Source organism: Mustelus asterias, chromosome 4 (genome assembly GCF_964213995.1).
Source record: "Mustelus asterias chromosome 4, sMusAst1.hap1.1, whole genome shotgun sequence".
Classification (NCBI taxonomy): domain Eukaryota; kingdom Metazoa; phylum Chordata; class Chondrichthyes; order Carcharhiniformes; family Triakidae; genus Mustelus; species Mustelus asterias.
Genome location: NC_135804.1, coordinates 8,086,048 through 8,101,190, shown reverse-complemented (window position 1 = coordinate 8,101,190; position 15,143 = coordinate 8,086,048).

Sequence of the window (15,143 nt, the reverse complement as noted above, 5' to 3'; positions counted from 1 at the left end):
GGACGAAACCCACGCAGACATGAGGAGAACGTGCAAACTCCACACAGACAGTGACCCAAACCGGGAATCGAACCCGGGTCCCTGGTGCTGTGAAGCAGCAGTGCTAACCACTGTGCCACCATGCTGCCCCGTGCTACCATGCCACCCCATGTCCTGTAGCTAGTAGTGTGTACCAACTACAGGACATACTGCAGCAAATTACAAGGAGAACTTTGAGGCACCTCCCCCCCTCACCACCCACCACCCGGTTGTAGTGTGTACTAGCTACAGGATATATCGCAGCTACAGGATATATCGCAGCAACTTACCGAGTTGATTCTGCTTCTCCCTCCATGACTGATCCATTAAGTATTTCCAATGTTTACTTGTGTGTACAAAATGTCTGCCTCATTTTCAACATTTTCCTTTCATTCGTGGGACGTGGGTGTCGCCGGCTGGGCCTGTATTTATTGTCCATCCGAGTTGTCCTTGAACTGAGTGGCTTGATCGGCCATTTCATACGGCAGTTGAGAGTCAATCACATTGCTGTGGGTTTGGAGTCACATGTAGGCCAGACCAGGTCGAGGACAGCTGATTTCCTTCCCTAAAGAACATTAGTGAACCAGATTGGTCATCAGTAGATTCTTAATTCCAGATTTTTTTAAATTGAATTCAAATTCCACTATCTGCTGTGGCGGGATTTGAACCCGAGTCCACAGAACATAAACTGAGTTTCTGGATGAATAGTCAAGCGATAATACCATTGGGCCATCGCCACCACGCAGCGGCAGTTGCACCTCAGAACTATTTTGTTGCTGGAGAAGTACGCTGGGACACTTGAGGCTACCAAAAGCCACTTGAAGAATTGCAAGTCTTGCTTCCAGACTTGCAAAAGTTGAAATGGCCCGACTATTTTTTCCTAATATCTTTTGTTCCTTCCCACTTCTCTCTCCTCAAAGGCCTGAATAATTAAGATTACATTTCATTAAAGAGAATTAATTCCAATATAAGTTATTACACTCATAAAATGGCTGTGACTTAATTACTGACAGAATTGGAAGTGATAGTACTTTTGTGTGTCTTGCCTCTGTACATCAGAGACAGGCTTTGCCTTGAAACCTGTCTCAGCCGACTGAGGAGAACTCAGCTCCTCAACGGATTCCCATCTCATTCTTTTGCATCAAGGGTGTTACAAACTTCAATTGATTTTTTTTTAATATATCTCAAAAAAGAATTGAAATGTCTACGAGACCAATAGTTTTATTCAAGCCACCCACATCGGATTTACTCTCTTATGTTCCTTCATTTTCTGGATCTGATACAAAACGCTGCAGATTAAATAATCCATTGCTGCGTGACGGGGAAATTGTCGAACTGGTGGCAGCCAAAATAGATAACTTTTTAAATTCTAATGAGAATTCTGTCAAGTCAGCTATGACTGTCTGGGAAGCGAGGGATCATCATTAGTTACGCTCGGCTGACTGAGGAGAAAAGTGCTCAGAGAATGGATGTCCTTAAAGCCAGCTTTTAAAACTGTGAAGCAAATACACGGGCTGAGAAATTGTGATTGGCGGCGCCTTGTTTTTTTTGGGGGCGTTACGAGTATTCTTTGGGACTCCAAAAGGAGGTGTCTGCAGCATCCCACGTACACAGGCAGAGTGGCACAGTGGTTAGAACTGCTGCCTCACAGCGCCAGGGACCCGGGTTCAATTCCGGCCTCAGGTCACTTTCTGTGTGATGTTTGCACGTTCTCCCCGTGTCTGTGTGGGTTACCTCCGGGTGTTCCGGTTTCATCCCATATCCTGAAAGACGTGCTGGTTAGGGTGCATTGACCCGAACAGGCGCCGGACTGTGGCGACTAGTGGAATTTCACAGTAACTTCATTGCAGTGTTAATGTAAGCCTACTTGTGACTAATAAATAAACTTTAACCGTGTGGGTTAGGGTAATTGGCCATGCTAAATTGCCCCTAGTGTCAGGGGGATTTGCAGGGTAAAGATTGGGGGTTACAGGAATAGGGGTTGGGTGGGATTGTGGTTGGTGGGCCAAATGGTCTCCTTCTGCACTGTAGGGATTGTATGATTGTTTGACTTGTGAAATGATGTGGGCCAGTTGCAATTTTACATCTGACCATTAGTGTCACAAGTGGGTTTACATTAACACTGCAATGAAGTTACTGTGAAAATCCCCGAGTTGCCACACTCTGACGCCTGTTCGGGTACACTGAGGGAGAATTTAGCATGGCCAATGCACCTCACCAGCTCATCCTTTGAACTGTGGGAGGAAACCAGGGCACCCGGAGGAAACCCATGTAGACATGGGGAGAACGTGCAGGCTTCGCACAGACCGTGACCTAAGCCAGGAATTGAACCCGGGTTCCTGGCGCTGTGAGACAGCAGTGTTAACCATTGTGCCAGCGTGCCGCCCACGGTTCGTGTGAGTGTGCGTGTAGTGAACGTGTGCCAGAATTTGCTGAGTGGACAATTCACGCGGCTGATTGGCTTGCAATGCTGATTTGACATCAGCACCACCGTTTTGGAGTTCAATGCTCCAACTAACTTAGTTTTTGAACCTCACACGGTGAAGGCGTGTTGTGCAGCAGGAAGGAACATCGTCCCAACCAGCAGCATTTAAAGAGATGATCAACTACCTGCAGGTTAGTTGAGGGTTGATTTCTTTTAGCTTTTATTACAATTCCACAGATTTTTGGTGCTTTCCACAATTGTTTCATATTCCAAACATCAACAGGGCTGAATTATGGCAACTGCAAAAGGAAGTGTTATTGATTTCAGTTCTTCAGCACAGGCCAGTTGCTCCTAATCATTGGTGCACTTGTTGACCCTCATCTTGGACTCAAGCATGGCTAGGAAACTGAACAGAAGCGACGCAGAGCAGGAAAAGCTGCAGGGAGAAAGGAGAAGAATGAGGTGGCTATATCCATGTAGGGTAATTGAGGAACAATTCTCTCACCTAACCTCCATGTGGAACAATGCATGAGACATCTGTGCAGAAGAAGGCCATTCGGTCCATCAGGTCTGTGCCAACCTACCGTAAGGGCATCTTACCCTGACCCATAGTCCTCCCTGTCCCATCCTCATAGCCCCACGCATATTACCATGGCTAATTCACCAAACCTACACATTTTTGGGACACTAAGGGGCAATTGACCATGGCCAATCCACCTAACCCGCACATCTTTGGAATGTGGGAGGAAACCGGAGCACCCGGAGGAAACCCACGCAGACACAGGGAGAACGTGCAAACTCCACACAGACAAACATCCAAGGCTGAAATTGAACCCGGGTCCCTGGCACTGTGAGGCAGCAGTGCTAACCACTGTGCCACCATGCCACCCCTTTATTAAGGAGGTTCTCACTGAGTGCTATCCACTGCCTTAGCCACAACTGAGACCTTAGAACAGTGCAAGGACCACACTGCCTGTGGCTGTGAAAGTGAATGTTACAATGAACATTTATGCATCAGGCTCCTTCCTGGAAATGGAGATATTAACATCTCATGGTGTGCTGAGGCAGATCACAGAAGCTCTCTATTCAATGTGTGTTAACTGCACTAGATTCTTTCTTGCCAGAGACAGCAATCAGCTGGCTGCAGCAGACTTCAGTTATGTGCTACCTTTTCCTGCAAGAGGGAGGGAAATATGTCAGTGAACTTCATGCATGATGGCAGTGGTGTGACTGCTATCTGTGAATAGCTGGCAGTGTGTGCCAGTTATAAGATATGGCTTGTAATAGTTCTAAATTTGTGCATGTGGTTTGAGTTGCGCTTGTTCGAGATACTGATAGGTGAGTGATGAGGGCATGATAATTTGAACAGTGCCAGAGACTCATGTGCCCTGACCACCCAAAGTTATTCCAGCACTGAATTCAAAATTATCATTTTTGGACTCCTGGCATTAACCTCTGCAGCTACCATTGCGTTTTCACTGATTATTTGCTGAATCTCCTGGTTCCCAATGAATGCAGGGCATTTTTTTTATTCGTTCGTGGGACATGGACATCGCTGGCTAGGCCAGCATTTATTGCCCATCCCTAGTAGCCATTGTTCAGAGGGCAGTTGAGAGTCAACCACATTGCTGTGGCTCTTACGGCGAGACAAGGGAAGGATGGCAGATTTCCTTCCCTAAAGGACATTAGTGAACCAAGTGGGTTTCCCCGACAATCACCAGTTATTTCATGGTCATCAGTAGATTCTTAGTTCCAGAGTTTTTTTTTGTTGAATTCAAATTCCACCATCTGCCGTGGTGGGATTCGAACCCGGGTCCCCAGAATATTAGCTGACTTTCTGGATTAATAATCGAGCGATGATACCACTAGGCCATCGCCGCCCCATAAAGACTTCCAGTCTCAGTAACGGTGACCATAAAACCATTGCTGGTTGTCATTTTTTTAAAAACCTGATTCACGAATGGGAAGGAAATCTGCCATCCTTACCTGGTCTGGCCTGCATGTGACTCCAGAGACACATCAACGTGGTTGACTCTTAACTGCCCATCTGAAATGGTGTGGCAAGCCAGTCAAGTCAAGTGTAATTAGAGATGGGTAACAAAATGCTCGTGTTGTCCAAATCCCATGAAAGAATAATTGAAACAAATCTGGGGTGCGATTCTCCCCAAAAAATTCTAAGTATCCACAGATCTCTAAAGGTTGCCACTCAAGTGGATAGAGCTGTGAAGAAGGCCTACAGTGTGTTAGCTTTTATTAACAGGGGGTTGGAGTTTAAGAGCCGTGGGGTTATGCTACAACTGTACAGGACCTTGGTGAGACCACATTTGGAATATTGGGTGCAGTTCTGGTCACCTCACTATAAGAGGGATGTGGAAGCGCTGGAAAGAGTGCAGAGGAGATTCACCAGGATGCTGCCTGGTTTGGAGGGTAGGTCTTATGAGGAAAGGTTGAGGGAGCTAGGGCTGTTCTCTCTGGAGCGGAGGAGGCTGAGGGGAGACTTAATAGAGGTTTATAAAATGATGAAGGGGATAGATGGAGTGAACGTTCAAAGACTATTTCCTCGGGTGGATGGAGCTATTACAAGGGGGCATAACTATAGGGTTTGTGGTGGGAGATACAGGAAGGATATCAGAGGTAGGTTCTTTACGCAGAGAGTGGTTGGGGTGTGGAATGGACTGCCTGCAGTGATAGTGGAGTCAGACACTTTAGGAACATTTAAGCGGTTATTGGATAGGCACATGGAGCACACCAGGATGATAGGGAGTGGGATAGCTTGATCTTGGTTTCAGATAAAGCTCAGCACAACATTGTGGGCCGAAGGGCCTGTTCTGTGCTGTACTGTTCTATGTTCTATGTTCTATGTCGAAGTCGCATGAAAACTGGATTAATTCACGTTTATGTCAGTGGGAGTTCAGAGAAGAATCTCCCACATTCTGTGCACTGCAGAGTGCCTCAGCGTGAATCACATCAGTGGGTGGGACCTATTCCCACCCAGGAGGCTCGCAGTACAGCGCTGAGCGAGCCAATGCGTACGTGCCGATCTGTTAGCGTCGAGATCGGCGCAATACTCAATGGCCCGACTGCCAGCCTCTCGATTGCTGGCCAGCTCGATCGCTGGCTCACACCCTCATGGCCCAATCGCTGGCCCCCCAAAGCATGCCCGGGCCCTGCCTGGACCTCCTCTCCCACTCCAGCCTTGATCTCCCGATCCCATCTCCCCAACCGGCAATACCGACCCTCCCCGCCCCCCCCCGCCATCCCACAGTGCCTCCCCCGTCCTGGCAAGATGAACCCCACCCCCCCCGCACCCTGCTGGCCAGCCTCCCTCGCTGGCCACCCCCCTTCCGCTTGTGATGTGTATGCAGAGTGCCAGGGGGCACTGTCACTGCTAAGGTGCCAATGCCCAGGGGGCACCCCCCTGTGTCGCCTGGCCCTCTGGGGAGCCTTGATTCCCCCCTTCACTCCAGCAGGGTCGGGCCGACAGATCCCCGCTAGTGGGGAGCTACTGTAAACTCCGCTGGAGTGAAATATCCTTGGCGGGGTGAGGGGGAGAGGCTCGCGTGCCCAGAGACTTCAGTCCCAGGCCTGTTAATTATATTTAAATTATATCAGAATAACATCTTGAACGCATTAGGCAGCTACGCGCTTATTTCCGGTGCGAAGCTGATGGCGCCAAAAATCTGGCGCTGGGAGAGGTGCTCGGGGCGGACGCCCAGCACAGATCGCATTAATCCAGTCCCGCTGAAATCTCCCGGTTCACTGTGCTAAAAAATCAACGGGATGCAGCGGGATGGGAGAATCACCCCCTTGATTTGTGTCAGGACAATGAAAAGATTGAATAAAACAGAAAATGCTGGAAAAACTCAGCAGGTCTGACATCATCTGTGGAGAGAGAATGGAAGTCATGATGTGGAGATGCCAGCGTTGGACTGGGGTAAACATAGTAACATGACTTGTTTATGAGCAGATATCCACTCCATCTGACGAAGGAGCAGCGCTCCGAAAGCTAATGGCATTTGCTACCAAATAAACCTGTTGGACTTTAACCTGGTGTTGTTAAAACTCTTAGAGAGAGAATGGAGCCAATGTTTCGAGTCTGGATGTCTTTTCAAATACTGGTCCCCTGACTTTCCCACTACGCTACCACATCCCCCAGGATATATACAATGTACAACAAACCGGCCGATACACAAAATCTCCCAGGCCAAGTGAATTCTACATGACTACATGGGGCAGCACGGTGGCACAGTGGTTCACACTGCTGCCTCACAACGCCAGGGACCCAGGTTCAATTGCAGCCTCGGGTCACTGCCTGTGTGGAATTTGCTGGCCGTGCCTGCGTGGGTTTCCTCCGGGTGCTCCAGTTTCCTCCGACAGTCCAAAGATGCGCAGATTAGGCTGATTTGCCATGCTAAACTGCCCCTAGTGTCAGGGGGATTAGCGGGGTAAATATGTGGGGTTACAGGAATGGGATCTGGGTGGGATTGTGGTCGGTGCAGACTCGATGGGCCGAATGGCCTTCTTCTGCAGTGTAGGGGTTCTATAAATCGATTCTATGATTCTATGAATCACAGCATCTGTTTCAACCAAAAACACCTTCCCTTTAAGAGTTGCAGGCTAACTTTAAGATCTAAGTATTGATTTCTGGGTCCCCTGTTGATTCATGCAGCCAATCAACAGCACATTCAATGCCGGCTGCGCACACAAATCATGTAAATGAGCAGACATCATCAGCTTGGCATCCTATCCCCATTACCTCCAATAAGCACTGGTTAATCAGGCATTTCCATCCCTCTCCCTTTCTCAAAGTCTGTCAAATTTAGTCCCTACGCAACTCTTTCAGCAGCCTTGTGTGACAAGGTGAAAATAAAACCCTTCATCTTTCTCCTCCGTGTAGTTCATTTACTGTTAAACTCCAGAGACTTGAGCACACAGAAACCTCGGCTGCCACGCCAACACTGCACTGCTGGAGGTGTTATCACCTTACCCAGCAAAATTATCAAAAATAATTTGCATCATTCACATATCAGTGCTGGGAGACCGGTGCACAAATCCAATTCACACTATCATCTGTTTCTGTAGAGACAGGGCTGCATTAGTTACAAAAAGAAGTGTCAAAGAACAGTTCCACAGCTTCCCCTTGTAGCTTGCAAATAGCCTCCAGATACCTTTTTTACTGATCGGAGAAAAATCCTCCTCGTAGCCTTTGTCTCTTCCATTGATGCTCTCAGGCTGCTTCTCCTACTATTGTCACAAGTAGGCTTACATTAACACTGCAATGAAGTTACTGTGAAAATCCCCGAGTCACTACACTCCGGCGCATGTTCAGATACACTGAGGGAGAATTTAGCATGGCCCATGCACCTAATCAGCACATCTTTCAGATTGTGGGAGGAAATTGGAGCACCCGGAGGAAACCCACGCAGACACGGGGTGAACGTGCAGACTCCACACAGACAGTGACCCAAGCCGGGAATCGAACCCGGGTCCCTGGCGCTGTGAGGCAACAGTGCTAACCACTGTGCCACCGTGCCACCAACTGTGCCACTGTGCCGCCAGAGAGAAGATACTTCTGAACGTATCTCTGCCAGAGAAGGTATTTTTACAAATCGTTCAGCTTTGATTTGAAATCACGTACACCATTCACAGCATAATGAGAAGTTATTTACCCTACTGCATCTCTTTGCCTGTTGTGGATGTATTGTCATCGCTGCCATTGTCCTGGACGGAGATCTTCACAATCTTCTGACCCTGAACCTGGGGCCACTCAGTACTTACTCTTTGATCTCTTCACAGGCGTATATGAATTAAGAACTAATTAATGAAATATACGGCACATTTTTAGATTTATCTGTCTCGTCATTTGCATTGTTTTATCAGACAATGCGGTTTCCAAGATTCACAAATCACAAGAAACTACAAAAGATCGTGAACGAACCCTAGTCCATCACACTAACCAGCCTCCCATCCATTGACAATGTCTACACTTCCTGTTACCTCAGAAAAACAGCCAGCATAATTAAGGACCCCATGCACCCCGGACATTCTCTCTTCCACCTTCTTCCATCGGGAAGAAAATACAAAAGTCTGAGGTCACGTACCAACCGACTCAAAAATAGCTTCTTCCCTGCTGCCATCAGACTTTTGAATGGAATTACCTTGTATCAAGTTGGATTAAACATGGAATCTCTACAGTACAGAAGAGGCCACTTGGCCATCGAGTCTGTACCGAATCTTTGACAGAGAGAGTATTTTGCCCGACCCTGTCCCCCACCCGATCCCTGTAACCAACACATTTAGCATGGCCAATCCACCTAAACTGCACATCTTTGACTGTGGGAGCAAACCAGAGCACCCGGAGGAAACCCACGCAGACACGGGGAGAACAAAGAACAAAGAAAATTACAGCACAGGAACAGGCCCTTCGGCCCTCCAAGCTTGCACTGACCATGCTGTCCGACTTAACTAAAACCTCCTACCCTTCCGGGGACCATATCCCTCTATTCCCATCCCATTCATGCATTTGTCAAGATGCCCCTTAAAAGTCACGACCGTATCTGCTTCCACTACTTCCCCCGACAGCGAGTTCCAGGCACCCACCACCCTCTGTGTAAAACATCAGCATCGTACATCTCCTTTAAACCTTGCCCCTCACACCTTAAACCTATGCCCCCTAGTAATTGACTCTTCCATCCTGGGAAAAAGCTTCTGACTATCCACTCTGTCCATGCCTCTCATAATGTTGTGGACTTCTATCAGGTCACCCGTCAACCTCCGTCGTTCCAGTGAGAACAAATCATGTTTCTCCAACCTCTCCTCATAGCTAATGCCCTCCATACCAGGCAACATCCTGGCAAATCTTTTTTGTACCCTCTCCAAAGCCTCAACATCTTTCTGGTAGTGTGGCAACCAGAATTGAACACCATATTCCAAGTGCGGCCTAACTAAGGTTCAATAAAGCTGCAACATGACTTGCCAATTTTTAAACTCAATGCCCTGGCCGATGAAGGCAAGCATGCCGTATGCCTTCTTGACTACCTTCTCCACCTGCATTGCCACTTTCAGTGACCTGTGTACTGTATATCCTACCTGTATTAGACCTTCCAAAATGCATTACCTCACATTTGTCCGGATTGAACTCCATCTGCCATCTCTCCGCCCAAGTCTCCAACTGATCTGTATCCTGCTGTATCCTCTGATAGTCCTCATCGCTATCCACAAATCCACCAACCTTTGTGTCATCCACAAACTTACTAACCAAACCAGTTACATTTTCCTCCAAATCATTTATATATATTACAAACAGCAAAGGTCCCAGCACTGATCCCTGAGGAACACCACTTGTCACAGCCCTCCATTCAGAAATGCACCCTTCCACTGCTACCCTCTGTCTTCTTTGACCGAGTAAGAAGTCTCACAACACCAGGTTAAAGTCCAACAGGTTTACTTGGTAGCAAAAGCCACTAGCTTTCAGAGCGCTGCTTTGACTGAGCCAGTTTTGTATCCACCTTGCCAGCTCACATCTGATACCATGCAACTTCACCTTCTGCACCAGTCTGTCATGAGGGATCTTACTGAAGTCCATGTAGACAACATTCACTGCCTACCCTCATCAATCATCTTCGTCACTTCCTCGAAAAACTTTGATCAAGTTCGTGAGACACGACTTCTCCTTCACAAAACCATGTTGCCTCTCACTAATACATCCACTTATTTCCAAGTGGGAATGAATCCTGTCTTGAAGAATCCTCTCCAATAATTTCCCTACCACTGGTGTAAGAAACTGCAAACTCCACACAGACAGTAACCCAAGATAGAATTGAACCCAGGTCTCTGGAGCTGGAAGGCAGCAGTGTTAACCACCATGCCACTGCGTTGCCCTTAATTGGCTGCACTCAATGGAATACAAGCTTAATCTATGGAAGCGATGGCCTAGTGGTATTATTGCTGGGTTATTAATCCAGAAACTCGGCTAATGTTCTTGGGACCCAGATGAGAATCCTGCCACGGCAGATGGTGGAATTTGAATTCAATTTTTTAAAAATTGGAATCAAGAATCTACTGATGAAATCATTGTCGATTGTTTGAAAAACCCATCTGGTTCACTAATGTCCTTTAGGGAAGAAAATCTGCCATCTGTGGTGAACCATAGATGGTTACCACTATGGGTACTGAACCATAGATGGTTAGCACTATGGGTACTTGTACATATGTTACTGTTGTTACTGTTGGGGTTAGGGCTGGGGTGTTCTACCTGTTGGTATTGTTCTGTGGTACACTCCGGTTGGCTCCGCCTACCTGTAGGAGTATAAAGGTCACTGCACTGCCTGGTGACCCTTTAGTCTGGGATTGTATTGTTATATAGTATGCTCCATTCTTGTTACTAATAAAAGCCTTTATTTCCCAGGTACGATCCAGCCTCCCGAGTGAATTAATCGCGCATCACCATCCTTACCTGGTCTGGCTTACATGTGGCTGTAGCAGTGTAGTTGACTTTCAACAGCCCTCGGGCAACTATGGATGGGCACCAAATGCTGGCCAGCTAGCGATGCCCATGTCCCATAAATGAATAAAAGAAAAACCTGTGATTACCATAGAATGCTTTTACCTGGTATCATTGTGATGAATCTGCGATCTAAGATCCAATATCTCTTTTCTGAGGCACTGTGGCCTGGGAATTGAACACAGTTTTGTCAGATACAGCCAAGCTAACTTCAACATCATTTCTACCTATGTGCAATACAGTGCCCTGAAAATAAAAGTTATCATTCCGTGAACCATTTGGAAAAGATTCTGGTCCTGTCTTTGGGTCCAATGTGCATGACCTCACACACCTTCACCAAACAACTTCTGCTAAGGTTTTTCCCAAAGCACTCATCGATCGGCCTCCATCTTCCAATTTCCCTTCTCCCATCTACATTCGTTACTGAGTCACTTAGTGAGTTATACAGTTGTCTTGCTTCAGGTTGGTGCAAACGCTGTTTTATTTATAATGCCCATACATTTAATAATAAATAATAGGAACTCACTTTGAATTCAGATAGCTTCCTTTCAGAACAAGGTTCAATACCAAATGAAAAAAGGAAAACCACAAAAAGAAATGTATATTCAAGTATCTTCAAGGCGAATGTGAGTGTCACTCTTCCAAATCACTTGAGTGTGGTGCATTCCCCAACGACTATTCCATGTAAATAATTAAGCACAAAAACTTTCTGATGGTTTCTAACATGTTTGACATTGCTTAATTACATGTTACTCAGTTTAAAAAGAGTAATGGTTTTGCAGGCTTAGAAATTCAAGGAACTTTAGTCTCGTTAGTCTATCATGGGACCATTTGGCTGCTGTATATTAATTTGTGTCAGCCTTCCATAGAATCATAGAATCCCTACAGTGCAGAAGGAGGCCATTCGATCCATTGAGTATGCACTGACTCAATGAGAGCATCCCACCCTATCCCCTTAACCTATTTAACCTAAACTACACAGCTTGAGACACGAAGGGGAAATTTAACATTGCCAATCCAACTGTCTACACTTCCCACTTCCTTGGCAAAGCAGTCAGCATAATTAAAGACCCCCGCACCCCGGACATTCTCTCTTCCGCCTTTTTCCTTCGGGAAAAAGATACAAAAGTCTGAGGTCACGTACCAACCGACTCAAGAACAGCTTCTTCCCTGCTGCTGTCAGACTTTTGAATGGACCTACCTTGCCTTAAGTTGATCTTTCTCTACACCCTGGCTATGACTGTAACACTACATTCTGCACTCTCTCCTTTACTTCTCTGTGAATAGTATGTTTTGTCTGTATAGCGCGCAAGAAACAATACTTTTCACTGTATGTGAATACGTGACAGTAATAAATCAAATCAAGTCAAAACTGAACCTGCACATTGTTGCAACAACTTAAGTTTATATAGCTCCTTTAATGTAATAAAATGTCCTGAGGCGCTTTCCAACAGCATTGTAAAGCCTTACATGACATCAAGGCAGCTAAGGATATGTTAGGTCGGAGAAAGATTTTGTAGATTTGTCAATTCCATGTTTTTCTGAAGAAGAGAAAGAGGGATGCAGTAAAACAGTTGGTTCTGTGTGGTCAGCAATGAAGAAAGGTTGCTTGACTTTGCATACAGAAGTGGGTGGAAGACTACTCTAGTTGAAGAGATGCATCTTGCTGTCTTCTATAGAATCTGGGGCCATTCATCCTGGTATGGCCAGGGGGAAGAACAATCATTGGAATTGACTTTACTGTTGTGGTGGATTTTATAAATCTCCAAAAACTGAGGAAAGCGCCTGGAGACATCATTCAAAATTACTATTTGATGAAACAGGGGCATGGGAACTAATTGGAAGCTGGGAGTATCTACGGACTGTTTGCTAAAAGGACTGTAATTCAGTGGAGAGTGTGATGGGTGCTAAGTACACAAGGGGAATGTAATTTGCTGCAGTCGAAGTATGAGTTCCCGACAAAACAAAAATAGTGTTTAGTCAATAGTGCTTGTTCAGTCATTTATTACAAGAAAAGTCTTAGAATGTGGAATCTTGTCGGATCATTCAGCAAATAACTGGAAGTTCAAATCTCTTTTTAAAAGCGGTCAGTCTCTTTAGCGATTGTAACATGCTGAACCGCTTATCTCAACAGGGAAGTTTATTTAAATAGAGTTTTAAGAGGTTATTAAAGGATTATCTATCCTTGTTGTGGTAAGTGAATGTGTTATTTTATAACAATTTGACCATTTGAGGGGATTTGCTTTTGGGATGACTTTTATGAATGAGAAGTTTGTTTCAATGACAGCTCCATTAGAATTCAATATCCATTTCAAAGACCTCCTAAGGGAGACCCATTTATGATGGAGAATACTTGGGAGCCATGGGGAGTATGAGAGGGAATGGAGGGGCCATGGGGATATAAATGGTGTGCAGGAGGCATGATGGGTATGGGTGGGCATGGGAGTGGGTGAGACTTAATGGGGCAGTGGGAACCAGGCTGCTGTCCCTGAGAACTGAGGCAAGCCCTCTAGCCAGCTTGGCTCTGCACCCACCCGGCACTGCATCATGGTACGCAAAACCAGGCCTCTCTTATCCACTTCTCTAAGAACCAAAAATAAGCCGTGATTGTGGTTCAGGGGCCGCAAAAGGGCCCATCTTGCGTTCCCCTGTCCATAAACAAAACTCTGTCCCATAAACTGTTTCTCTCTCCACAATGTGGAAATGCCGGCATTGGATTGGGGTGGGCACAGTAAGAGGAGACTCACAACACCAGATTAAAGTCCAATAGTTTATTTGGAATCACAAGCTTTCGGAGAGCTGCTCCTGCATCAGGGCTCACCTGATGAAGGAGCAGCGCTCCTAAAACTCATGATTCCAAATAAACCTTTCAGACTTTAACCTGGTATTGTGAGACCTCTTACCATCTCTCTCCACAGGTTCTGCAGACCGTTAATTATTTCTAGTCATATTTAATTCATGCTCACTTCCCTTCCAGGAATGCCCACCCTGAAGATATTCTGCTCTTCCTTCAGCAGATTCCACTTGTCTCTTTTACCGTGTTCACCTCCATTTCCTTCTATTTGTCTTCTTGTGTTTAATCAGGTATCTGCAAAGATTCGGCCACATCTCCTGCCTCAGCAAAACCTCTGATTCCACCTTATTCCAAGTGGAGGCTAACTTAATTTCCACCCTTCAATTTTTAGATCCACCCATGATTACGGATTTGTAATCAACATCTGGTGTTCCTTTATCTGCTGTCCTTCCTTGAGGTCCACAGTCAAAACCATGTGCCGCCACACACACACACACAAAACACACAACACACACACACACACACACAACACACACGCACACACCACACACACACCACACACAAAACACACACACACAACACACGCACACACCACACACAAAACACACACACACACCACACACAAAACACACACACACAACACACGCACACACCGCACACAAAACACACACACACAACACACGCACACACCGCACACAAAACACACACACACACCACACACAAAACACACACACACAACACACGCACACACCACACACAAAACACACACACACACACAACACACACCACACACACACACCACACACAACACACGCGCACACACTCACACACACATACAAGACACACACACACCACACACAAAACACACACACACACAAATCACACACACACAAAACACACACACACACAAAACACGCATGCACACACACACGCATACAGAACACACACACACACAACACACACACCACACACAAAACACACACACACACACACAAAACACACACGCACACACTCACACACAACACATGCACACACACAACACAAACACACACACACACGCGCACACATGCTTATAAACCCCTTCATCAGCTACACAGGCTCGCTGGGCCACACAGGTGGCACGGTAGCACTGTGGTTCGCACTGCTGCCTAATAGCTCCAGAGACTTGGGTTCGATTCCTGGCTTGGTCACTGTCTATGTGGAATTTGCGCATTCTCCCTGTGTCTGCGTGGGTTTCCTCTGAGTGCTCTGCTTTCTTCCCACAGTCCAAAGATGTGCGGGTTAGGTGGATTGGCCATGCTCAATTTCCCCTTAGTGTCCCAGGATGCGTAGGTTAGTGGGATTGGTGGGGTAAATATGTGGGCTAAGGGGATAGGGCCTGGGTGGGATTGTTGTCGGTGCAG